This window comes from Heterocephalus glaber, unplaced genomic scaffold, assembly GCF_053883595.1.
Source record: "Heterocephalus glaber isolate CG9 unplaced genomic scaffold, H.glaber_assembly_v1.0 deba00000347, whole genome shotgun sequence".
In the NCBI taxonomy this organism is placed as follows: domain Eukaryota; kingdom Metazoa; phylum Chordata; class Mammalia; order Rodentia; family Bathyergidae; genus Heterocephalus; species Heterocephalus glaber.
In genome coordinates, this window is record NW_028258143.1 from 13,651,191 (window position 1) to 13,677,353 (window position 26,163).

Consider the following 26,163-nt stretch of genomic DNA (forward strand, 5'->3'; position numbering starts at 1 on the left):
AGGTGGGTAAACAACCTGAGAAGTCTTCCCTGGCCTTCAAACTTCTCCTCCACATCTGCACTTTATCCAGGGCGCATCCGTGGAGGCAATTCTCTGGCTTTTTCCAACCAGCAAGAAGCCAAGCTCTTGAAAATGGGAATCAACAGAATTATTTACGGGAGTAGACTGGAATCCACTCCTAGATGCGGAGTTTGCTGCAGAAAACATACTCTAGCTCCCCGCCCCCTCCTTTCTTTTTGACAGTCAGTTAATAAAGACTCAACAATAAGCAGCTGCCAGTGATGTCATTTGGGACTTTGTCCACAGAGCTTGTATTTACAAGCTCGGAGCCACTACGGAGCAGCGCGAGCAGCCCGAGTCTCCGCATACTCTCCACCCCGGATTCGGATTCGGATTCGGATTCGGATTCGCCGCGGGACCTCGCAGCCGCTCGCTCGGATCCTCAGGAAAGCGGTCTCGGGGCGGCAGTCTTTGAAAGCTTCACAAATAAACAGGATAACCGCTGGACGAGATTTTTAGCTTCAGAGAGTTGTGGAGCGGTTGTAGCTCCTCCTCGTCTGTCTCCACCGCTGTGTGACTGGTGTTCACCGAGGCGCTAACTGCAAGTAAGACTGTTGGGATTTTTTTAAAACTCTCTTAACAGTTTTTCTTATTTACACAGCTTGCTTTCCTTTTAAAGTGAGATGATGATGTTTACGTATTTCTGTCGGCTCTCTGGGCAGCCACAAGTATGCATTTGTTCGGAGTAATTATAGTGCGCTGAAGTTGACTGGGTTAGGCGGGAGGACGCGCAGACGCTGGAAGGGCGCGGGATGCAGACGCGGAATCCCTGGCCTCCGCGTCTCTGCGAGGAGGTGGCGTGGGGGGACTGTTTGTTATGTTAGGTTTTAAAATAAATACCAACTAAGCGAACCAAAAGCTATTAGACAGAGCTAGAAACTTTACCAGGAAATTATAAAGAGGATTTTTAATTAACTGGTGTACTGGAGGGGAAAACCCACGTTTTTTTTCCCGATCCTCTCTGTAGTTTATAGATGTCTAATGCACATATGTTGTTGTTTATGATTTCTTGTCCTCTCCTAGCTATAACCTGGCCCAAACTCTCTCTGTCTTCCTCTCCTCTCTCTTCTTTCCCCTCTCCTTCCTCCCCTCCCCCTCAAGTTCATTCATTCTCAGGCATTTTGTATGGAATGAAATCTGTGCAATCCTGTTTCTATTTAGATTTTTCCCTTCGCCCACACTAATTATCTGGAGAAATGTTCAGTGTTCTGATTTGCCTGCTGAGTTAACAACTGAGTTAATGTAGTACTGAAAAAGTCAAACTTTGACACTCAGCTTGTTCTGAGAGCTACATTCTCTCTTTCGCTTTCCTGGTGGACCTTAAAACACTCCAAACATTATCTGCAGTTTAAACAGGAGAACGGGTTCTGTGTGCCCCCAGTCTGGCCAGGGACTCCCTCTTGTCCTGCCGGCTCTGGGTCTCCTGTGAGCTCTTCTCCGTTGCCACCTGGAAGTTCTGCTTAAGAGCCCGTTAGCTTGTGTTTCTGTGCTGATTTCCTCTGGCTGCTGATTTCCTCCTCAGCGTCCGAAGTTCAGCCACTTGCAGCCAGTAGCAGCCTGTGGCTGATTCCTGCCCTCTAGCCCTGGCAGCCCGCTGAGCAGATTGGTAAGCAGTGGCTGTTAGCCTGTGAGCTCCTGCAGGCAAACCTATGACTCATTCCAGGACACGGGCTTGCTCCTGAATACAGCTGCTCTGTCAGTAGCCCAGAAGTAGTGACAGCTCTCCAGACCTTTCCCTAACCCAGTGTGGAAAGCTCCTAAAATTTTCAGCTGTTTCTCAGAGTCCTAAGGTGGGCAACCCCTGTGTCTTCCAATACTCCCTCCAGTTTGTATTCCACTTTTCTAGTTCTGAAAGATTAACAGAAAACAGGATCTACACAATTCTTCTGCCTTCTTGGAGCAACAGCACTTTGTGCAGGTGTATGAATGAAGGTGGTCTCTGACAAGAGAGAACATTCTCGTTTTGACTTTGACTCTGATTATATTTCTTAACGTCCCTGTTCCTCATTTTTCTACTAACAAAACAAAGGGAACCCTGAGATTATTTTACACTTGACCTAAAGGCTGATGAGGCAGCTACAGCAGTTAAAAGAGCATGGAAGGTGTTTTGCACTGAGCACAGGTGAGTATCAAAGGTGACTCCCAACGCTTACACTGTTTCTGCTCTACTTTCAGGTTTCAGGATTTTTTTTAAATTGGTCACAATTTGCTTTTCTTCTTCTTCTTTGGAGAACCACTTTCAAGTGGAAGCTTTCCTGTCTTTTTCATTGATTATTTTTTCCTGCTCCATCCTGCCCCTGAAGTCCAGGCCCCAGATTCCAACACTTCACTAGATCCCGCTCCAACCCTGTGCTCCTCACTCTCTAGAGCCTTCTTTGCCCCAATCCTTCCACCTTTGGGTTGCCTTTGTGGACTTGCCATTGGCCAAGTGGTGCTTCCCTTGTTTGCATTCGCATAGCATTTTATGCCAACTTTTGCCATAGGACATGGAGCTCTTTGCCATATCTATCTTTTTCCAGCAAAAGCAAAGGCTATGCTTTAATACTTCCTTTATTCATAGGACCTGGGACAGGATAGTTGTTCAATATATAATCCCAAATAAATGAGTGAGTGAATTAAATAAGCATTTTCCTGCATCAAATACCTAGGCCTCTGAACTTGGTTGGAAAAATTATCATATGCTTATGCTGAATGGCTTTACATTATTCTTGGCTGTTGAAGGCCTGTGATGCCCAACTTCTGAGCACAAAAGCGAGGTTGTTCTTGATGTGATGTATCTCTGCCCTGCCTTCTTCCTCTGTACTCCCCAGCACATACTTATATCTTCTCCGGAGGGTCCAGTGCACTGGCATCTTCTGAGCGGCGACGTGGCATAGTGATTGAGGACTTGAACGCTGTAGCCACACTCCCAGGGCTCAAACCTCACTTACATCACTTGCTGGCTCTTTTTTAAGTTTTAGTTTATTACTCATGTTTGGAGTGCTTAATGATTAAGTTCATTGTGGGAAACTGGAACATGTACATAACACATCTTAGTTCTTTTTGTCCGCTCCCCCTTCCCTCTTCTTCCTCCCTGCTCCTTCCATCTCATGGATCCCTTGCCATTTGAAGAACTCTGTCTCTATTTTTTTCTCCTGGTCCTTTTTTTTCAAATCCCATTTCCTTCCCTTCCCTTCCTCTTCCCCCCATCCCTTATTTCCCTTCTCATTGATTCCAGTTAATCCACTTCTCTGTTTCAATTTCTCATCTTTAATGAGATGTGGATAATAAGACTGCCTACTTCATGGGAGGATAGGGGAGGATTAAATATATTAACACAGCTAAAACTCATAGTACAAGGGTAGCCATAGATTGGGTACTAAAGCATATTAGCTAATATTACTGTTTATCTTGCTGTTACCTACATCCCATCCCAGAGCTAATGAATCAAAATCTCCAAAGTGAAATTCAGTTGTAAATATAGATTAAAACTTCCTCAGAAGAATCAGATGAGAATCACTGGCTTGGGTACTAAGCTTTCTGTTGGCCAAATCCTCTGGGCTTGCACGCTCTTTAGCACCTGTCCACATCTATACTTCCCTGCCCAACTTATCCTCCAGCCCTTGCTTGTACTTCCCCTCCTGTGAGCAGCATTCACACTCTGCACACTACAGGCAGGCGGCCCTGTGCACCATGGAACTGTGTGCCCAGTGATTCATGTCTCTGTGTTCCCCTCTTCAGCACTGGCGTTATTAGTGTAGACCTGCCTCCTCCTGGGTCCCAGAACTGAATGAGTAGATGAATGACTACTCTTCACCAAGTTCTTCATCCTCCCTGGAATCCATGTCGTGTCCTGAGCCCTTTCTTATCATGGTACCCAGAGCTTGTCTTCACTCTCTCTTGAGTCAGCTCTCTTTGCTCCCCTCTCAGGTGATGTCTACCTTCCCCACTTCCTGGTTATTTATATCACTAGTCCCCCCCCCCGATATTTCTCTCAGATGAAGAAATAATTTTATATACCCTATGAGATTCCAACTGAACTCCTTTGGAATACCTAAACTCTATGGCCCTGTTTTAAAATTATTGCCTTACATTCTGCTTTTGAAACCAGATTCTAGTGAGCTTGAAGGAAGGAGGTAGAGTTGCCAAATTTATAATCTTTTACATAGCCCAGTATCTGGTACACAGTGAGATGCCAATAAATGATGAGAAGAGGTGTGACTATATGGTTGATGGGCACTATAAAAGCTGTAATCATTATTAAGTGATTGTTGTATACTAGGGACTTTTTTTTGGTACCAGGAATTGAACTCAGGGCCTCATGCTTGCCAGGCAGTTGCTGAGCTGCTGAGCTGCTGAGGTACATTCCCTGCCCTAGGCATGTTTTTAAGTACCTTGCATGTGTTATATCATTATGATCATTATACTTTGTGCCCAAGCAAAGATACTGAGGTCAGAAACTGTAAGTAATGAGTTCAGGTCACACCAGTAGTTAAAGGCCAAGGCACATTTTGAATCAGTAATACCTACTCTTAACCTTTCACCGTACTGTTACTTGGCTCATCAGGGCTACTTTTCTCATGAGCTTTGGCCATGATGAAGCTTTAGCCATTCATGTCTTCCCCTGGACTGATTGTACTAGCAGAGTGGTAAGTCAGATGAACACTTCTAAGTGCAACCAGTTCTACTGGTGATTCACATTTTCTTATTGTCAGAAGTGTCTAAAGTTCTTGCCCAGCCCTTTCGTATTTTTCTTTTTAATCTCAGGTAGGAATCTATTTGCAGGTTAGCTGAAGTTTATGGTTAAATAAACAATAAGATTATTTGCATTCTTGGTATGGGTGTTGGTAGTCTGAGTACAGCTTGGTCAAGAGTGTAATCCAGGGATAACACAAATTGGAAGTAATGGTTGGCCATTTGGCTGGTTGTTAGAAGCTTCCCAAAAGAATTGGTAGTATTTTGTGAAAGTGGATTTAAACAGACTGAACACTGGGGAAAGTCATTGAACCACTTCAGCATACAGTACCTTACATCCTTATTTTTCTCCAGTTCTCTAATTCTGCAAAGTTTAATGCCTTTGGAATTTTGGATTCCCAATTGTGCTCCCTTTATAAATGAAATAATAAATCTCTCGGATACATAGAACATTACCCACAACGTTTACAATGCCCCAATACATACTTGTCTAATGAAGTGTATCGTGTCGACTTGGAAGCCTCAATTACACAAGGTACTTCCCAGTAGTTACATAAATTAATCTTGGTATTTTCAGGGCAAGAAACCAGATCACTTCTCTTAGAAATAAACTTTACCGGATTAGTGATTTCTTTGAGTAGAATTTGGATGCACTGTCGGAACTCAATGGACTGAGTTCAAGAGGAAAGTCCCAAACCCATTTTGGAGCATAAGCTTGAATAATAACATGGCAGATAAATATTATGGTGTTGAAAGAAGAGCAGTTATTTCTGAAATGTGGGAACAAGTGTTACTGTTGAGATGCATGTCTGACAAACTGCTCCACAAAGGGTACATGCTTCATTTGGCAAACTGAATCTGGAAATGAAAAACTGCTTCAGGCCAGCCTAAAAGATTTGACCCAAATGATTCCATTGTCAATGCTGACTAGTTTTAAGAAAATTTAAAAATCAAAGCAAGAAATACTAAAATATTTATATATCTCTATATATTCATATGGGTGGACATTAGTGTTAAGTGATAGTGCTAAAATGTTTACGTATCTACCTAAGAATATTAGTACTAAATGATAGTGCTAAAAGGTTTATATACATATATATTCATATATACGGATATTAATGCTAACTGATATTGCTAAAATGTTTACACATAGACAGCATAGGTCTTATGTCTTACAGTCCCCCTCCCCAGCCCTTCCCAACCAATTCCTCAGATCTGTTTTTTGAGGGAAATAATTTTCTGCTCTTTAAGCTCCTTTTTGTATAATATTTACAAATAATATTTCACTTTACCTGTGTATGATGTCACATTATTCATTTATTTCCTATTATGATAGATTGTAATGTATCTTTCCCATGCCTCCTACACTTCCCTAGTTCTTCAGTGTGATTATGTCACAGGTTTGATTAAATATATATTTAGCATCTATTTTCATCATGATTATAAAACAGTCATATCTTCCTATCTTCTGCATACTGATCCTAGAACTCTTCACAGATACCCAAATCACAGATGCTCCATTGCCTCACATAAAATGCTATAATATTTTGTTTTTGAGGGGGTACCAGGGATCAACTCAGGACCTTGCGCTTACAAGGCAGGCGCCAGAACCACTGAGCTAAATCCCTGGCCTTATAATATTTGTATATAATCTATTCACATCTTCCATAAATGTAAATCATCTCTAGAGTACTTATAACACCTAATAGCTTATACAATATAAAAGCTGTGTAAATGGTTCTTACACCGTTTTCCTCAGAGGATGATAATACCCCCTACATTTACAGACCCAGCTCTTTTCCAAATATTTTACCTGCTGTTGGCTGACCCACAGATACAGAGGATCAATTTCATTGTTTACTATTGAGTCACATCATTTGCTATAATCACATTTTCTTCTTTTTAAAATATTTTCCTTAAAGTTATTATTTTCCTCATTTAAAGCATTCACTTAGTTATGATTCCGTAAACTACATTTTCTCATTTCCTTCAACAGCCCTTTGACAAATATGTCAAGGATAATCTCCTCCTAGAACACTCTTTTTATATGAATAATTCAATTCTGAACTTACCACATACTGGCTTTTTTTGGTCAGCTGCCAAGGGGGAGAAGTTAATTATTAATTTGTGCCATCGCAAAAGCAATTTGAAATGCCTACCTTCCGTTTTTCTTTTATTATAGTCAATTACTCATATTTGGGTAAATAGAAATGATCTGGTTTATTGCAGTTGGTAAATAACATTCATAGTTTGGCTTTCTGCTCCCATGAATACTCAATACCTGTCAATGCAAGAAATAGTTTTCCTTTCTGAGTACTTTTAACATCTATAATAGCTTTTTCAAAAACACAAGATACTTAAAAAAAATTTTTATTGAGTTTATTGCTACATTTAGGTATACCTTATTATCACAGTCATCATAAAGAATTTGTACCTTTACATAATATATCTTGATTCTTATTTTTTTCCCATTCCCCTGCCCTCCCTTCAACCCCTCCATCCCCCCCTATATACATAAGCTGTTTCCATTTTTTCCTTCTTACATTCAATTTTTTTCTTTCCCTTCTTTTCTTTCCCCTTGCCCACTTCCCTAGTTAGAATCATTTCTCTGGTGTGAGAAACTGAAAGTGTAAATGAGGACCAAAATATATACTAGATATCATGAAATAGGAAGAAAATATGTAAAGCAAATGATACTTTGTGTCATATTATTCTGTGAATAGGTAAATGAAAGGCCCACTCATAATGACATTTATTTCTTACCTTTCTTATTTCCTTCTCACTCTTTCATCCCAGATTGATACAATCAGGAATGTGAGATATACATATATATATTATGTATATTATATATTTTATATATATTAATTAAAAGTAAATAGTTTACACGAAATAACAGTGCAGACTTTACCTTTAGAGACGGTGTTTTTGGGGCTGGCCAGTAGAGGGCCTTGTAAACCTGAGTAAAAGTTCATGTACAGACCAGTGGCCCACAGTTACAGCCCTGTTAGAGAAGCCATTGTTCAGGATTTCTGATTAAAGCAGTAAAACTACAAAATGATTTCTCAGGTACATTGTATTTGTCTTTAGATGGAGAAATTAGACATTTTAAGTTTCATTTTTCCTGTTTTCTTGGTAGAAAATTGGAGAATTCAAATCATTAACCAAACCACGGATTTGCATGCCTAGTCATAATCATATATATGTGTGACATTTCTTTTGGAGTTGGAGCATGGGCCTCTGAGTCTGCTCATTGGAACTTAGTATTTGGTTGTTGAGTATGGAGGTGAAAAATGATGATTTTCCTATCCCAAGCACTGTTTAACATGTTCATGACAGGGCCGTAATTCATATGTCTCGCTGCTGGGCAGCTTGAACAACTATTGATTACTGCATGACTGTCCCATTAGGTGGATTTTTATTAATTTTATTAATATAAAAACCAATAAAAGTGATTTGGTCATCTATACCACCAGTGTGGTACAAGGCATGTCATCCATGTGTCACCAGTGGTTCAACCTGGCAGGAACCTGTTAAACTCCCTTCCTACATTTCTGTGAGCCCCACTCTTAAAAATGGGGTTCTATTCCCCACAGCTGGTCCAGAATAGTTGCTCTCTGTGCCCTCCCAGTGACAGGGGGATAGAGAATCTGTACTGTGAGAGATAAGAGTGTATCATGCTCCCTGACCTGCACATCTTCCAGGGAAGGAGGCAGTCACAGACAGCTTAGCTGACTTTTCTAAAGTCATTCAGCAGGCTAGCTCAGAGTTGTTTTGCTCTTCCTTTCTGGTCTGTTTTCAGCTCACTTCCCAGCTCATCTTCCTGGGGGCAACTTCTTCCCAGCCTAAGTAGCTTCTTCAGGCTTTTCTTTCTTTGTTGTATACTTTGCCTGCTCCATATACTTGTTTTCCATTAATATTTACCATTCTTGTAGTTAAACATGTGGCCACATATTTGACAAGAGCATCTCTCCCAGCGAGGCTAAGGCTTGTGTTAATGTGGTAGCACATAGCAAATACCCCCACATTATCTGATAAATGGAATAACATAAGCAGGGATTCTCACTTTTGGATTAGTGCTTTCTCTTTTCTATATTTACACTTTTGAAAACATTCATTTTGTACCTCAGATGATAGCATTCCAATCTCATGGCTTTCCAGATGGTTGTTATTTATTACCTAACTTTCAGTGTACCAGTGGGCACCTCTTTATTTCCAGTACTGTAAAGATCAATATTCAAAGCATTTATCAAATGGGAACACTATAGTTATGAGAATAGATAAGAGAATGGACAAGAATTTCCTTTTCTTTTTCTTCTTCTCTCTCCCACTTGTTGGTGAGGACAAGGAGTGTGGGCACAGGAAGATATCCTGAGCTGAGTAATGTGCCCTTTCATATTTGCCAGGTTGGGCTAGAGATCTTCTGGAGACCTATCAGTTGTGAGATACTTTTCCTGAAAGACTGCTTGATGGCTGAACGGTATCCTAGGAAGACCAGCATTTTTAGTCAGTAAACACAAATAAAGTAATAGAACATATTAACTACATCTCCTACCCAAGAGGACTTTACCCTTGAAAATTCCTGAGTTCCAATCTCCATTTCAAACTCTACTAACTTCAGGTGACTTATTTAACCTCACTGAGCTTGGTTTCATTATCTACATAAAATGTAGTGATATCAACAGTGATCCTATCTAATATTTATTAAGTGCTTCTAATGTATCCCTCATGTTGTGTCTTCTATGGATTTCTCATCAAATCCTCATAACAGCTCTCTGAGACAGCCATTATTTTTAATCCCATTATATGAATGAGAAAGCCAAGGCACTAAGGTTAATTTGTTCCAGATTGCACAGTAGGCTTTGAGCCAAATATTTAGATGATTATCTCCTTATAGGATGGTTGTGAGGATTAAATAAGTACATGGAATATCTGCCCAAAAATAGATGCAAATACACAGTGATCTTTGTTATCATCATCAGCTCTATTGCCTGAGGACATGACAGGCTCTTAAACAGGTGACTGCTACTGGGGACTGAGAAAGATGATGACAGTGCTATGTGGAGCAGTCTCAGGGACATGATTAATCCTGTTGTAAAATGTCAAGAGCTCTATTTACTCAATATGTTGGTATAAACAAATATTTACCATTACCAAGGAAACTACCAAAACAGCCACCCAGGAAACTGACCAATCCAAGTCCCTCCTGGGCTTTAAAAGCATTTATGTGGCTCCCACCATGTGGGCAGAGCTTTCACTGCTGAACACAGTGCATTTGCTGATGTGATGCCCCTGGGTTTATCATCTGCATATTTTGTTTTTTGGCAAAACTACCAATCCTATGGTCTCCAATCTGCATAGAACTGCTATTCGAAATGCAGTGGAACCTACTTATAGAGTAGGAGGGGTGCATCTAGCTTCTTTGGATGGGGTTTTAATTTGATTCCTTTTTGATGTACCCCTGGACATTTTCCCTAGCTGCCTCTTCCCCTTGCCCATCTTTGTTTTTACTCACCATATTTCTCATTTTTAAAAATCTTTTTCTCTACCCAACTTGCATCTTATCTCTCCCTCAATTTTCTTTTCCCCTTTGTTCATTTGTTTTCATTTCTCTCCTCTTCCTTCCTCACACCAGAGCAAAAGATGGTCAGTGCTTGTCAATGAACCAGGGTTCAGAGAAAAAGGGCACCATTCCACTCTTTTCCACCTCTCCACAATTATCAAATGCCCTAGGGCCTCATTATAATGCTGATCCTGTTAAACAAAGAAACATCCAAATTCCAGGCTAAAGGAAAAGTTCAAGGGGTGGGGAGCATTGTACAGTGGGGTGTGATCTAGGGAGAGAATTGAGCAACCTTACTTATAAAATCCTGCCACAGGTCAGCTGTAGGACATGGGATCAATGGCTTCATGTGCAAGGTGAAGGGGTTGATCAGATGGCCCCATGGCCATTCTTGGCACTATGATCTTGTATTTCTTAATCACATAATGATTGCAGCCTGACTCACAATGCATATGATTATCAAAGCAACAAGGAGCAAAGCCCTCCTGAAAGAGAGTGGGCTCAGGGTTGGGCTGCATGTGTGGGCATCCGGAGGACACTGGCAGTGTCTGTGGTCCCTAGGAATCCCCTGTTTACCAGAGTGTTGGGGAGATTTGCCACTCCACAATGCTGTCTGTCCACAAAACAGATGTTAGAGGATCACCCTTGAAAGGGTGTTTCTCCAAAGCATCTAATTATAACATCTACAGAAGATTAACAGATGTTATAAGTGTCTTTGCCCTTTGATTAAATAGTTTCTGCGTGAATAGCTTTCTTAGATTTTCCTTCTCTGTTTTGCATGATCTGTATAAATAACTGACATGTGTCTTCAATTTTCTGGAGACAGTTCTTCAATAGGCTTGGTAAGAGTCTTTGCAGACTCATAGTTTCATCTTATTTCTCTTTCTCTCTGACTTCTTCATGTGGACAGAAAACCTGGAATGGGGTGGGCTGTACTTGTGACAGGTCTGGGTAGAGCCTAGAAGCTGGCCTCTTTCTGCTCTGTGTCTACAGAGGTGACTGACACCCAGCGATGTTCTGTAGGAAAAACTGTGCCAATGGAAAAGGGAAATTCAGCAAACCTTGCACATCCATTGAGTATGCTGGACGCCAAGTATGCAAATGAGTGTGCGAGCAGAAAGAAAAGCAGCATTCCTGATGTCAGTGTCTGCAGATTGCTCTGGTAATGTTTGGTAGCCAGAGCAATTAGTAATTACTTATCAGATAGAAGTCTTATTAATATCAAAACATTATTTCCATTCCATGATTTAAGCCTATAATTTTTCTTCTCCCTTAGGAAGGTGGCTTGTGTTCTATTACCCATTTATCTTACCTTCTACTGAGACCATCCGGAAGAATAATGTCATTAAATTTATATTAATATGAGAGCTCCTGTCTCAATGTCTCATTGTCCAAATGAGGATGTTTCTTCCTTGGGAAGAGAAACTTGTAAGAAAAAATTTCAATCATTAAGTCAATTTATGGATGATAAAGACAAGAGGAACAGAAGTAGCAATTATTTCACCAGCTATTTAGAGGGAAGGGTCTGCTAAAAAAGGCATCTTCATCTCTCCACTCTAAAACATCTGAACAGGACTTGAAAATCAAGGCAAAGATCAATCCTTAGTTAACTTGAGGACAGAGAACAAATAAACAAAACAAAGTGCAGCTTCACTGGATGCATTAGAATTGATTAAAGGGAAAGAAAGAAAATACTTGGTTTAATCAATTATATATGTTCCACATCATCTCTTCTACAATTAATAAGGAAGAAAAGGGAAGATGCATGTTTTCTTAATGTATAATCTACACCAAATATATCTGTTACTAGAAAATCAAAGGGAAAATTACCTATCTTTATGGGATTTGCAACCTACTTAGTCCCATAGCATTCCATGGAAGATTTAAAGAACATTGAAAACTAGTCAGTGGGATTAGGTTCCAAATAAATGATCGGAGCTTTGGCAAGTTAAAATGGGCTTTAAAGTGACTAGGTTCTAGAGAATTCTGTAATCCATATCATAAGAGAAATGGCTAAACTATATTTATTTGAGTCATTTGGGGGAGGAAGAAGATTTAAAATTTTTCAAAACTTAATATACGCACAGTTAAGTACATCTAAGTATATAGCTCGGTAACATGTAACAGGGTGAATATACTCACATCACTATCCATCAAGCTGGGAAATACACCCGCACTCAGAGCTCCTACTGCAGTTCCCATTCCACCACACTTCCCAGGGATGCACCATGCTGAATTCTGATGGCGAGATAAATTTTGCCTATTTGTTTACTTTATATAAATGTAATCTGACAGTACATATATTTTTGTGTCTGGCTTCTTTTATTCAAGTCACATTTGTGTGATTTATTCATATTATTGTGTTTAATTGTAGATTTTCTTTTCTCACTTTTTCACTGTTATGTAGTATTCTATTGTGTGACTATATCTCAATATGACCTTTCTACTGATGATGAGCTTTTAGTTAGTTTCCAGTTTGGGGCCATTACAAATAGTGCTGTTATGGATATTCTAGAACATGTCTCTCATGTCTCTTGGTAAGAAAATGCACACATCTGTTGAGTGTGTGTAACTCCTACATAATAGAGTATCCAGGAGATACTGTCCGATGGTCTTCAGAGATGATTGTAAAAATCTATCTTCCTAACTAACAATATGTTAAAGTAAAGGAGTATTTTAATTTACTCAAGAGAACAGCACTACTTCTTAAAGATGGACATTAAAGAGCAGTAGTTGCAACCTAACATCAGGAAGAACTTTTGTTTACATAGAAATTCTCAGAAAGAAGATGGGACCTTTTAAAATAGGTTCTTGTCTCCAGAAATGCTCAGATACTAATGGGATGGCTTTTGCTGACAAGGAGGGTGAACTAGGCTGAGATTCCCATCAAGGACCTTGTATGTCTAACATAATAAGCTCCATGAAGATGTCAAAGATGAAAGATTTCATCACTCTACCGGAAGATTGATGGGCAGATTGTAGGAGAATAGATTTAAGTAAACGAGAATGGTTGAATGGATAACACCAGTGCTGTGGGTGGGGAAAGAAGCCTCTCAAGAAAGGGAGACATCTGGGCCGGGGATTTAGCTCAGTGGTTTCGCTGCCTGCTGCGCAAGCGCAAGGACCGGAGCTTGATCCCCGGTACCAAAAGCAAAAATAAAGGGAGACACCTGTATGGGCCTGGGCAGAAGTAGTAGAATTGAGTGGGGTCACAAAGAGGGATATTTAAGTAGGTGGAAAGAAGAAGAGCAGTTGGCATGTATAAGCAGATTTACCATAGAATACGAATGGAATGCAGGCTGACATGATTGTTTGACTATGCTTAAAACCAATTATGAGAAGCACAAAGCAAAACAGAGGCATTGTGGCAGCTCTGCGAGAGATGGAGTGGTGCCTGTGAGGAGGCCTGGGGGAATGGTGGCACAGAAAGGTGGAATAGCATCGGGAAAAGGACAGAGCATCACTCCTGCCAGGCTCCTTGGAGGCTCTGCCATGCGTGAACTTCTGTTTCTGTCTCCTCCAAGCCTCGATCACTCTCATTGCTAACTTTCGATTATATTTACATTTCATTTTTATCAATTCCCCTGAAATAAATCACGTTACCTCTTCACAGTTGATTTCTGTTATGTGCACTCCAAACACTAGCCCACCCTACCAAGCAGCCCACTGAACTCCATTCTTGTCATTGCAGATTGCCATCATATCAGATAGGCCAACATATCCCAAAGAGTTGCTTTTATTTTTCTCCTCATTTTGATTCTGTAGTATTTCATGATTGCTGTGTAAAGAGACAAATAATACCTAAGCCAGTACTAGGAGGGGCTCAGAGAGTCCTAAGACACCTCTATTCACATTTCCTTTTTTCTTCACCTAACAGGAAGTTCAGAGCTAAATTTGCATGTTTAATTATCCAGGCCTTGTTGTGTCTTATATTCTAAATATTTGCCATTTTTCATTCTCTCAACTTTGCATTGTACTTTGTGGGAGGCAGAATTGTCTGATGTACCTCAAGATCTAGTCTCCCGTTTTACATGTACCTGGCATATACTTCTCTCTGCTTTAGCATGAGCAAGACCTAAGAATAGAACAGGTACCTTCCTATAATTAGATCTCATTGTTTGACAAAGGTAGACAGAGTTTTGCACGTGTAATTAGTGTCTTTAATTAATTGGCCTTGATTTAATAATGTATATGTTCTTGGGTGGGCCTGACTCGTTCATGCAACCTCCTTAGTATGTAGTCTAGAGGTGAGAAACTAAAAGCCCCAGTGATTCTCCTGCAGAGCCTAAAGATGGAAGACACCATGAGTCCTGCAGATCCAAGTACATCAGTTCTTCAACTACATGAATTCAGAAGAGAACCTGAGTCTCAGATGCAAGCTTAGGTCCACCGACACCTTATTTCAGCCTGTGAGACCTGCACAGAGCTCCCAGCTGAGCTGGCTCAGATCCGTGACCCATAGAAACTGTGAGATCATAAATGTGAATTATTTTAAGCCACTAAGTTAATGGCAATTTGTTGCATAGCAATAGACAACTAATATACACATTTTCATTCATCTATATTTTTATCTCCTCTTATTACATGTAGCCACTTTAATTCTTTGTGATTTGATTAAAAGTGAATAAGTTAAGCAATAGATTAAAGTGCTCTATTCCCTCACTTCCATTGAAGGGTGGCTAGGAATGGTGCTGTCTCCTCCAGGGATTTAGGTTCCTTTCAGCTTCTGCGATTTGGCATATGTCCTAACCTCTACTTGCAAAGCCCTCTACCCTCACATCCAACATCTAAACATAGAAACAGACAGCTTCTTTTCCATATCCCCACTAATTTCTGCAATCCGATTTTTGAAGATATTTTTCCCTCTGTTTCTGAATCCCTGCAGCTATGGATTGCAGTCTTGGAAGTTTTGTAAAATGCAGATTCACAGCCTCCCTCTCCCTTTCTACAGCAGACATTCTGGTTCCTCACTGAAGTTCTGCAAACCTTGGCCAGTACTGTGTGACAGCTCGGTTTGGCACCAGTTGTCCTGTCTTACTTACGCAGGTCAGCTCTGTATATAATGTCCTGTATGATTTACTGTCAGTGCTTAAGGCTTTCAAAACTTTAAACTGTATTTACAGCTCACCTGTAGCCCAGACAGCATATTGTAATTTATTTTATCTTAACTCTTGTTTTATTGTTTGTCTCACTTGTATCTTCCCTCTGGCTCTACTTCCTCAATTATTTATTCTCTCATTTGTGTGTGTATGTGTGTGTATTTGTAAGTAATCATAAATCTTCGGCAGGGGGAGGAATGAAGTTTGAAATAAATAAACAGAAAACCAATGTTCTATACCCTAATACTTTAGTGTCCATGAATCTTGCATCCCTGACAGCAGTGAAGCTTTCTATGCATAAATTCTGACTTATAATTTATTCACACCCTCTTCATACCTTGTACAATTTGAGTGTATAGCAATTACTCAGAAAACTAATGGTTGATGGTTGAATTGATAAGAAGTTCTTGCTTTGTACAAATACTATTCCTTCCTCTGCTCACCTTCCCATCTCCTTCCCATTCTGTTTTGAGTCTTCTGAAGCCTTAAACAAGGACCCACTGATTTTCCTTGACCAAAGTGTTCCAGGCTAGAAAAATGCACAGACATAGTTATAGAATTAATAGGAGGGCTCCTTGTGTCTCTTAGAAAGTTTCATTTGCTGGAATAGCTATACACTGAGGTGCATTTATTTTACACAACTGGTAGTGTGAATAGGCACAGGATGGGGGGGGGACCCCTTACTCAGTGGGCCCTGTCCTTTCCTTTTCCAAAGATGCATCGAATGTGCCGCATTCAGGACAGCGACTATATCTTCATGCCAAAGCACACATCCCATGATATTTCTTGAAACTCTATACTGCAAACTGTAACTGGTAAATGGAGCACAACTGAGCAGGGCAGCAGGTTTATCACACAGAGTTGAAGAATGCTCTGGGGAAGATCACAGTGCCAGCCATTGTGAACAATCTGATAAATGGTACTCCTCTAAATTCTTCTTTCAAGCCCTTTCTCCAGTTTTGAAAATATACAATCTCTCGAGCGATGATGACTCTCTCTCCTCTCCTTTCAGCATCTTTTCATTCAGATCCTCTTTGGCGGGGGTACTCTCCCACCGCTGGCTTTCTCCTGAATGTGTGTGACTGCATCTGAAGATCTGAGCCTGGCCAGTGCACATGGTGGACCTATGCCTGGAGTGTGTGCGTGTGTGGGTGTGCAGGTATGTTTGTGTTTTCAGAGTCCATTTCTGCCATTTCATTTAGACGAATCCAGAATGTTATTTTATCCATGTTCAGATTTCTAAATTAAGCTAATTGAATGTAGAAAGCACTGTATCAAACCAACGTAATTCTAGGGCATTTTAACGAGTAGTATCAATCTTCATTTCTGAGAAAATCAACAATGTTTTCTTCATGTGGAGAGTTTTGTGCCTTTTTCTCCCATTCCTTTAGGGTTTTATATATAAGCTATTATAAATGTTTTCAAATGTAACTGTTTGGACTATGAATCCTGCATCTCTCCTCCTCCCTCCCAAGCTGGGTTCTTATAAGGATGCAAAATTCCCATCCAAAACTTCAAAAAGTATTTTTTTCTTAGATCAAAGAGCTGTATGGTTAGTGAGAGCCCATGGAAGCATTACAGCCAGAGAAACATAGACCTAGCATCCAGTGATAGATTCTAGGGGTGGCTTAGCAGATTCCCCCTTGGAGTTTGCCCTTAGCGAATAGGAGAGCCCACAAGCAGACATGTAACCAGTCTCACACTGCACTAGGATTCTGATCCATTGAAACAAAAAGGCACACTTTTAGAGACCATACTTTTCTTTCAGTTCCCACCACCTCTTTTACTCTCTGCCTTGGTATCTGGCTTAAGAAATCTGTACAGACCAGGGACAGAGGGAACTGAAGGACAATGTGTGCTTCTCAGATTCTACAAGGTGCCCCTTACAAATTTAAAAACCCAACTTGGCTATTTCTATGTTTCCTGGCACACTGACTGCAAATACTAGGCAGAAAGTAGTGTCACCAATGGCTTAAGCAAAAGTTCAAAATTCTACAGAGATAATGAAGGAAATTCAATTTTTTAAAATGGATTTTAGCCTCAAATTCTTCACAGTAGCTGCCTCTGACACATGGTTCAATGTCTTTCCTCCTCAAGGCCAGATAAGACTTTGCACAAGCCCTTGTTTCAAAGAGATCCAAAGTACTTCTGCCTTTTTAGTCACAGTTTCAAAACTATCCAGAATTACCTTTAAGTTGATGTCTTGATTAGCAGGACACTAGAGAGAAGGACCCTGTGAGTTCTGGGTTAATGACATTGATTGGAGTGTTATTCCATAGGCAGGGAATACTCTAAGTAAAATGTGATTTTCATTCTGAAGGCTGATTGTTCCATTTCTGGGAAGTTGTGGGCATTCTTCCCTGCCTTCTGAACCAAAAATAAGCAATCATTAAGACAAAACAGGAAGGTGACCATGATTTAGATTAATAGAAATGTGAGTGTATTCGAAAAGAAGAGCTATCTTTAGCTATTTATCCTAGAAAACAGTTCATCCATTTATCCACAGAGGCATGCACAGGAATGCACTTTGCAGCATCATTTTTTAATAGTGATAAGTTATTTGGCATCTAAATGTCCATCAATAGGGGACGTGTCAAACAAATAATTCCCTGTCTGCACTATGGAGCCTGGGTAATCATGAAAAGAATGAAGAAGATCTATTTGTACCTTGACATGGGAAGAATTCTGTGGCATAAGTGGCAGAAAAATCAGCTTGTCAAAAAATATGTAGACTAGGGTACCACTTATATTTCCAAAACTTAAATATTTAAATATATGCATATATATGTAAATGGCTACAGCACTTTCTAGAAAGAGAAATTATACATGGTGGAAAAGTTTTTCTCCTGTTTGGGAGATTGTAACTGGGAATGTGTGAAGAAGGAACTTTGGCTGTTTTCTACATAAGTTTCTGTATAATCTTAACTTTTTACTTTAAGAATGTATTCATGGATTACTTTTGAAGAAGGATTATACATATAACTGTGTATTTATGTATACAGATGCATATTGACATAGATATATTTAAATGAAAGCAAGATATTCTTAAGGAATATTTCATGGAGTTATGAGAAAATGACTTTTAGTTTTTTTCCAAGTAAGTAATCTGAGATAACCAATGGTAATATAAAAGAGGAACAAAATCTTTGCTTCTGTCTGGGTACATTGCAATTTCCAGACATGGTAATATTTAAGATGCAGATCAAAGCTCCTAAGAGGCACATCACCAGCTAGAGTTAAGAATTTATGAATTGGCATAAGTTATTTGTAAACACATTCATTCCTCAAGAGTTTAGCTTCATTTCAAACCACTTGAGGCTATTGCAGTTATTCAGTACCGGGATGGAGCTAACCAGATAAACAAGCTGTGGCCGTAGTCTTTGAGGGTTACCAGTCTAGTGGGAAGGACAGTCAAGTAAACGCCTGTTACTTATTTATAAATATAAGGCTGAATGAGACACTCAAGAGGGGAACATGTTGTGGGCATGCAAAGAAATGTTTCTCTGAATAATATTGGCAACAATTTTTCACAAGGCTACCTGAAGTCATAAAGAGTTTGAAGGACTGTGATATAATTAACATATATTCCATACAGTTTTTTAAATTCTCTTTTTCTTGTGGCCATGTTTAAATTAATTCATATTACTAAGTTAGGCTATTTTCTCTGAAAGTTGTTTTCATTTTTGGTTCTCACTTTTACAGCTCCTTATTTTAGTTGAATCTTGTTAATTTTCTCTATGCCATTTAAGAAGTAATGTGATTTAAAATTTACTGTATTTTATATTTTCTTTTTAATTAAAAATTACAGCAAAATAAAAATGACTATAAGAAAAAATTCATAATCTTACCTTCAGTTTGACTGATGTTTTCCTTATGTTTTTCATTTTTGTTCTGCTTGGACTAGCACTGATAGCATTGTTATTTACTTTAAAATTTGTAACATGGACATTTATTTTAATGTATATGAATATACATATAAAATATATTAAAAGAATCAAATTCATTTAGTACTTCTCCATCTTAAAAATAAAGCTAAGACCTTATCATGCTTAGTTTACCCTTTGAGCCCCTGTCTGATTTTTTTAACAGTTTCAATTTTTAATGGCCAGTAGGTAATTGGATTAAGCCACATATTATATCCATTTTCCAGCATTCTAGTCCCTATTTCTCATTTCACTTTATCTTTTACTGAAGTATATCTTTCAGTAGTTTATTAGTAAGTGTCTGGGGAAGAGAAAAAAATTTTGTTGTTAGTAAGTCTAAAGGTTTCTCAGGTTATATTTTAGATCAATTTGAAATTTTAAGTCACAGCTAATTTCACTCAATACTTTGAAGACATTATCCTCTAATGTTAAGATTTTTTTCTCTGTTTTAAAATTTTTTTGTTAGTATATGTTTGTAATATATAAAGATTGCTTTCATAGTCAGGAGTTGGTACAGGTACATGACATATCTTGATTCTTTTTTTTATCCTCCTCTTCTCTCTCCCCCTTACTGACTCTCTTGGACTCCTTCATGTGTATATATATATATATATATATATATATATATATATATATATATGTATACACACACATATATTACATGTTTACAGTACATAATGATCACATTCCTTGTAGAGACTTGGCAAATGTGCATAATACTTCACACTTCCCCCCTCTTTTTAAAATCTTATTTCCCCCCGTTCCCCATCCCTCCATCTCTTGGTTGATTACCTTCCCATATGCTAAATATCTATCTTGCTATTTCCTACTGTCTATCTTTTATTTTGTACTTTATTTATATTTCTGGTTTCTCATATAAGAGAAGCCATGCAATATTTAAGCTTGTGTAGCTGATTTATTTCACTTAACAGTATGGTCTCAAGGTGGATTCATTTTCCTACAAGTAACTCAAGTTTATTCTTCTTTATGAAGTAGCCTATATGTTCATCAATAGATGAGTGGGTAAAGAAAACATAGTATTTATAAACAATGGAGTACTACTCTGCCTAGAAATATGCTGGCAGTATAGCTCTCTAATAGGATTTTATTTTGTATCATTTTTAAAGCATCACTCATAACTTTTAGGATTTTCTCTTCGGCCTGAAGTTTTTGTACTATTAATATGCTATATATATTGATATATATGGTATTTTTGTACTGCAGTTTCGTTTGTAAAATCATATATTCTTCATTTTTGAAAATTTCTTATCTATTCTTTCTTAGGATTTTCCTTCTATGTTGTTCTATTTTCTCATTTTTTAAATTTCCTAGATGCATTATGAAGACTTTCAATTGGTATTTCTTTTCCCCAACTTTTTCCTCTGTACTCCATGCTAAGTGAATGTATTACTTTAATTCACTAATTCATTCTTTTATTGTTTTTATCTTGGTTATTGACATTTTACTTCAGACCATGATCTTTTAGTTTTATAATGGATCTTCATGTACACTTGTTCTTGTTTCTTATTTACCTGTTTTGGACCACACTTGCTCATTCTTTTATGAATTATATTTCAATTTTACACCCATGAGGTGAGGTAGCAAGCATGCTGAGCTGCAGCAGCAGCTCCTTATATATCCTAATGTGTGAGAGTCGCTGACCTTCTGAAAGTTCACAATCTATCCTGATTATCTAATTTGGGTGGTTTGAGGGAGTGGAGCCTGAAGGGTTGCTGGGTAGAATAGCTGCAGGTATTCCTTGTAACTGTAACAACTGCAACCCTAGTGCAAGGTGTGGGGGAGGGCAACCTAGGGTGAACTAGAGTGCTCCTGTTTATATCCTTTGATAGAAAAGACAGGGCCACAGGTTCTCGCATCCTGAACTATAAAATTCCATCTGTTTCTACAGAGCTACACTGTCCAATAACCTGGCTCAAGTCCTATCTTTGGGATGGTCCTCCTTCCTGCTACACACATCGGTATCCTGTAAATTATGGTCTCGGAGGGCAACTAGTTCCACTATCGGTTTTTTCAAGACCGAGGGATCCTTTACCCGGCCTTTGCTTTTACAAAGTGAGATAGTTGGTCTTTGTCTCCAAACACTTCCAGAAAGCCTTTGGTACCAGATACATACTAGGTGCCATACACTTTCCCATTTTTTGTGTCCTTCTGGACACAAATCTTAGCAAAGCCAGGATTTCAGTCCCCTCTCCCTTCTCTGAGATCAATTTCAGGTTCACATAGATGTTTTTCTTTTTTTTCTATTCCAAGGAATTTACTTATTATATTAATTTATCTTACTCAACTAATATTTTATAGGCAGTTCTTATTTCAAGGTCAGTTTATCCATGGATGAGCTTCAGAATAACTATGAATCCTTTAAATTATGTTAAAAATGTAAGACGTTAAGTGTTTATATTTTTTACTATGTTGGGGATTTGACATCCTCTGATCCTAAAGGTTTTTGCATGCCATTGACCTAACTTGACTCTTTTAGGCTGAATACATGTTCAATTTTCTAGGAAAAGACAGAGAAGTCAGAATTTATTTTATTTTCCTCTCACAACACATAATTACATTTTATACTTCCAACAGCATTAGCATAATGTAAAAGGCATAGAGTAGCAGCTTTGGAAAATCTTGAATGAAGTTCTCTCAATGTAAAATTTAAATTCAGTTTCACAGAGTATTTTTATCAGTCAAAGAAAAGGAATTTCCTTTAATGAAATAAAATGCAAATATGTAATCATAGCAACAAGCTTCAAATGATGAGGTATTTATTTACGTTTTGATTTCTTAACAACTGAGTTTTATAAGGCTATAGGGGTTAAATGCAGCTTGCTTGGTGATGAGTTGAATGCATCTTTAGAAAATATGGGTTGCTAAGCCAGTATTAGTGTTGTGCATTCAGAAAGTGTTCAATGAGTGCTGGTAAAAGATGATGGGAGTCTACTGCAATTTATTCTAAGTGATTTAATTGAGCAAGCTAAGCATCCAGCTTAACTTTAATTTAAACATACTTTATATACCAATGCTTATGAGTCTTTCTGACTTAATAAAAATAAGATTTAAAATGAAAATGTAAGCATATAATTTAGTGCATATATATTAAATACATATTACTTAGAACTAAAATAAAAATTACTATATCATTTAAAGCAAAATTAAAAAGATACCATAGAGATATAACATAAATTAACCTAAACAGTAATTTAAAAATAATCCAAATTATTATATAACAAAACAATAATAAATTTAATGAATGAAATGTTAAGACTTGTATACCAACAAGCTATGAAACATGGCTGAAATAAATTGAAGAAAACTGAATAAATGGAAGGGCATCCTGTTTTCATGAGCCAGAAGACTTAGAATTGTTAGGTTGGTATAGTACTCCTGAAACTGATGGTCAGTTTCAGTGGGGTCCTTATCAAAATCCCCCCTGGCTTTTTTTGCAGAAATTTTCAAGATGATCCTAAAATTCATACAACAATGCAAGCTATCTAAAGAGACAAAAAAAATCACACTCATTATTTCAAAACCCACTACAAAGCTGTAGTAATCAAGGTAGTGTAAAAGTGATACATCCATCAAGGTATAGAATTATGAGTACATATATGATTAACTGATTTTTGACACAAGGGCCAAGACAGTTCTCTGGAGAAAAATAATAGTATTTTCAAAAAACAGTGCTAGGATAACTATGGAAATCCATGTATAAAAGAATGAATTTTGATTCCTACCTCATCCCATACAAAAGTTAACTCAAGATGACTTATAGACCTAAATGTAAGAGCTAAAAGTATAAAAATTATGAAATAGGAATAAGTCTTCCATGTCTTGGATTAGGCAAAGGTTTCTTAGATATGACATCAAAAGAATAATCAATAAAAGAAAAAACCCCGATAACCTGGACTTCAACAAGATTTTGTACATCAAAGGACACTATGAAGAAAGTGAAAAGACAGCACACAGAATGGGAGAGAATATTGCAAGAAGTATATTTTATCCAGGATATACAAAGGACTCCAACTCAGTCCAGTAAAAAGACAAATTACCAATTTTTTTCAAGTGGGTGAAAGTCTGAACAAACGCTTCTTCAGAGAAGATATGCAAATATCTGCTGGACTCATGAAAAGTAGTTCAACTTTGTATGTCATTAAGGAAGTGGAAATCAAAGCTATAATGAAATACCATTTTTATCAACTAGAGTAGATATAGTAAAAAATGTAATAACATACAATAACAAATGCTGGCAAATATTTAGAAAAATTTTAATTTTCTCATGTATGCTTAGCAGTTCCTCAAAATGTTAAACAGAGGTTCTATTTGATCTGAAAATTTCTCTTCTAGGTGCATACCCAAGAAAAATGAAAACTTATGTCCATACCAAAAAACGTACATGATTGTTCATAACAACAATATGGAAACAACCTAATGTTCAAGAACTGATAAATAGCTAAATAAGTGTGGTATATCTGTACAGTAAAATATAATTCAGCCATGCAAAGAAATGAGGTATTGATAAATGCTGCAGCATGAATGATATTAAAACATTTTACTTGGTGAAAGAGACCAACAACAAAGACCACTTATCATAGTATCATTTAAAGGAAATGTCTAGAATAAAGAAATTCATAGAGATAGAATATAGATTAGTCATTGCCAGGGACTGGGTAAGGGTAAGGAACGGTCAGGACTGCTAATGTGTACAGGTTTCTTTTCATAGTGTTGAAAATGTCCTAAAGTTGGATTTTGGTGATGGCTGCACAACTCTTTGAATTCACTAAAAAGCACTCAATTGTTTACTTTAAATAGTCAATATTATGATATGGGAATTATACTTCAATAAAGTTGCAAATTATGAAGTGCAATTAATTTAAAACCATTAAATTCTCTTTAAACTGTTTAATACATCAAATATTTTAGGATCAAAATGGACCTTAGAGATCACATACTACATTTTCCTTTATACGTCAGATGAAGAAACTGAGGGATGGAGAAATTACATAATTTGTCAGAAGATGTATGCATAACTAATCAGTGGTAGAATGAAAAATACACACCTTACATTTGAAATTTCAAAATGTGTCAAGATTTGATAAATCTTGAATAATCCAGCCACACAGTAAAAAATGAAGTACAGATATGATCATAATTTAGATAATTAGTGTGCGTTATCAAAATAAATGTGTGATCTGAGTTACTTTTTTGTGTAGGTGAGACAGAAATACTAAAACTAGCAAGGAAGACAATCAACCAAAAGCTTACAGAAAAATATACTGACAGCTCAAAGAATTTATTAAAGAACTATATAATATTTAAGGGATTTTTAATCTATGTATAATAATGGCATATATGAACATCTAAAAATTACTCGGTAACTCAAACACTATTGTAATTTCAAAGTAAGAGAAAAATACCTTTATCCTTTCAGAGCCTATTTCTATAACTTATGATAATTGCTTACACATTTTAACTTTACATAAAAATAGAATAAATTATCTTTGAAAAGAAAGTTTAAGTTTCTTCCTTTTGCACAGGCAAGTGATGGGAAATTAAATTAGATCCCCTTACTCTTTGCTGTACTTAGTTGTGGGTTTTTTTTTTTTTTTTTGCATTAGTATTTAAGGTTTCTATCTTTCTCTTTTCTTAGAATTTTACATAAATCCAATCTAAAAATAATTAACAAATGTTAAAGAAGGAGAGAGGTTTGTGAAAAAGATTGCCAAAGATTGCAAATGAGTAGCCTCTGTGCTTCATAATCCTCAGAGATGAATTTTATTTGGCTTGAGAAATATTTTTTTAAAAACCTAATCTCTATAAATTGAGAACATTTATGTAAACATCTGGCTTGATGGTAAGTTGGTGCAGTGAGTGCAGCTGACCTATTTGGGTGGGCACAGTTCCCAGAGTGCCAGCCTCATTTATACTACTTTCTCACACCCTGACCATTTGAGTTTCCAGCTATGGACTCTGTCCAATCATTTACACTCATGTGCTGGATAATGGCTTTGGTCAAAGACAGACAGGCACATTTGATGTGATCCTATTAAATTATAATGGATTAAGAAATTTCTGTCATCTAGTGACATTGCAGGACCATAGCACAAGATATTATAGACACTTGTTTGTGGTGATACTGGTGTAAACGAGTGTATAGGATTCTCAGATAAAAGTATGACACAATTATGTACACTACATAATACTCGATAATGGTAATAAATGACTATGTTATTGGTTTATGTATTTACTATACTACACTTTTGTCATTATTTTAGGGTGTCCAGGAGCAGTCTCATCTGTCTTGTGTTGTCATGTGTCTTGATTGCATCAAGAAACCATATGGAGTGATTAACCTGTACTATCTAGGTTTGTGTAAGCACACTCTGTGAAGTTTGCACAATCATGAAGTCACCTAAAGACACAGGTCTCAGAGCTTAATTTTGTTGTTACCAGATTCATGACTGTTTTTCTATTTTCCCATAAGGCACTTCATTAAATAGGTATGTCACTAGTGAAATAATTCAGAATCATTGTCATTGTTTTCATTTTCTATTTGTCAAAAGTCATGAGCTTTGGTGATTATGCAAGACAACCTTGTCGAATTTTCCCCACAAAAAAGAAATTTGTGAACCTGAAGGTTTAAATTGGCTCTGGTACAAAAAGCAAAATGCAGTCCCAATCAAAATACCAACAATATACTTTACAGATCTAAAGAAAACAATTCTAAAATTCATGTGGAGTCAGAAGAGACCCAGAATAGCAAAAGTAATCTTAGGCAACAAGAGCAAAGCAGGAGGCCTTGCAATACCTGACTTCAAGGTATACTACAAAGCAATAGAGA

At 37.7% G+C, this 26,163-nt stretch overlaps 1 protein-coding gene across 8 annotated transcripts in view; it reads left to right on the forward strand.

Moving 5' to 3' along the window:
* Window positions 1-279: 279 nt before the first annotated feature.
* The window catches only part of Nckap5 (NCK associated protein 5), a 915,317-nt gene continuing 889,433 nt past the window's right edge, over window positions 280-26,163 (forward strand). For 5 of the 8 annotated variants that reach the window (XR_002386357.2, XM_013076858.3, XM_021236814.2 and 2 more), the window contains exon 1: window positions 281-605. The gene's annotated coding sequence lies outside the window, so the exon portion shown is untranslated. Of the gene's footprint in view, window positions 606-14,908; window positions 16,553-26,163 lie in introns of those variants that run through there. The other 3 variants (XM_021236818.2, XM_087195889.1, XM_087195879.1) reach the window with 2 other exon arrangements.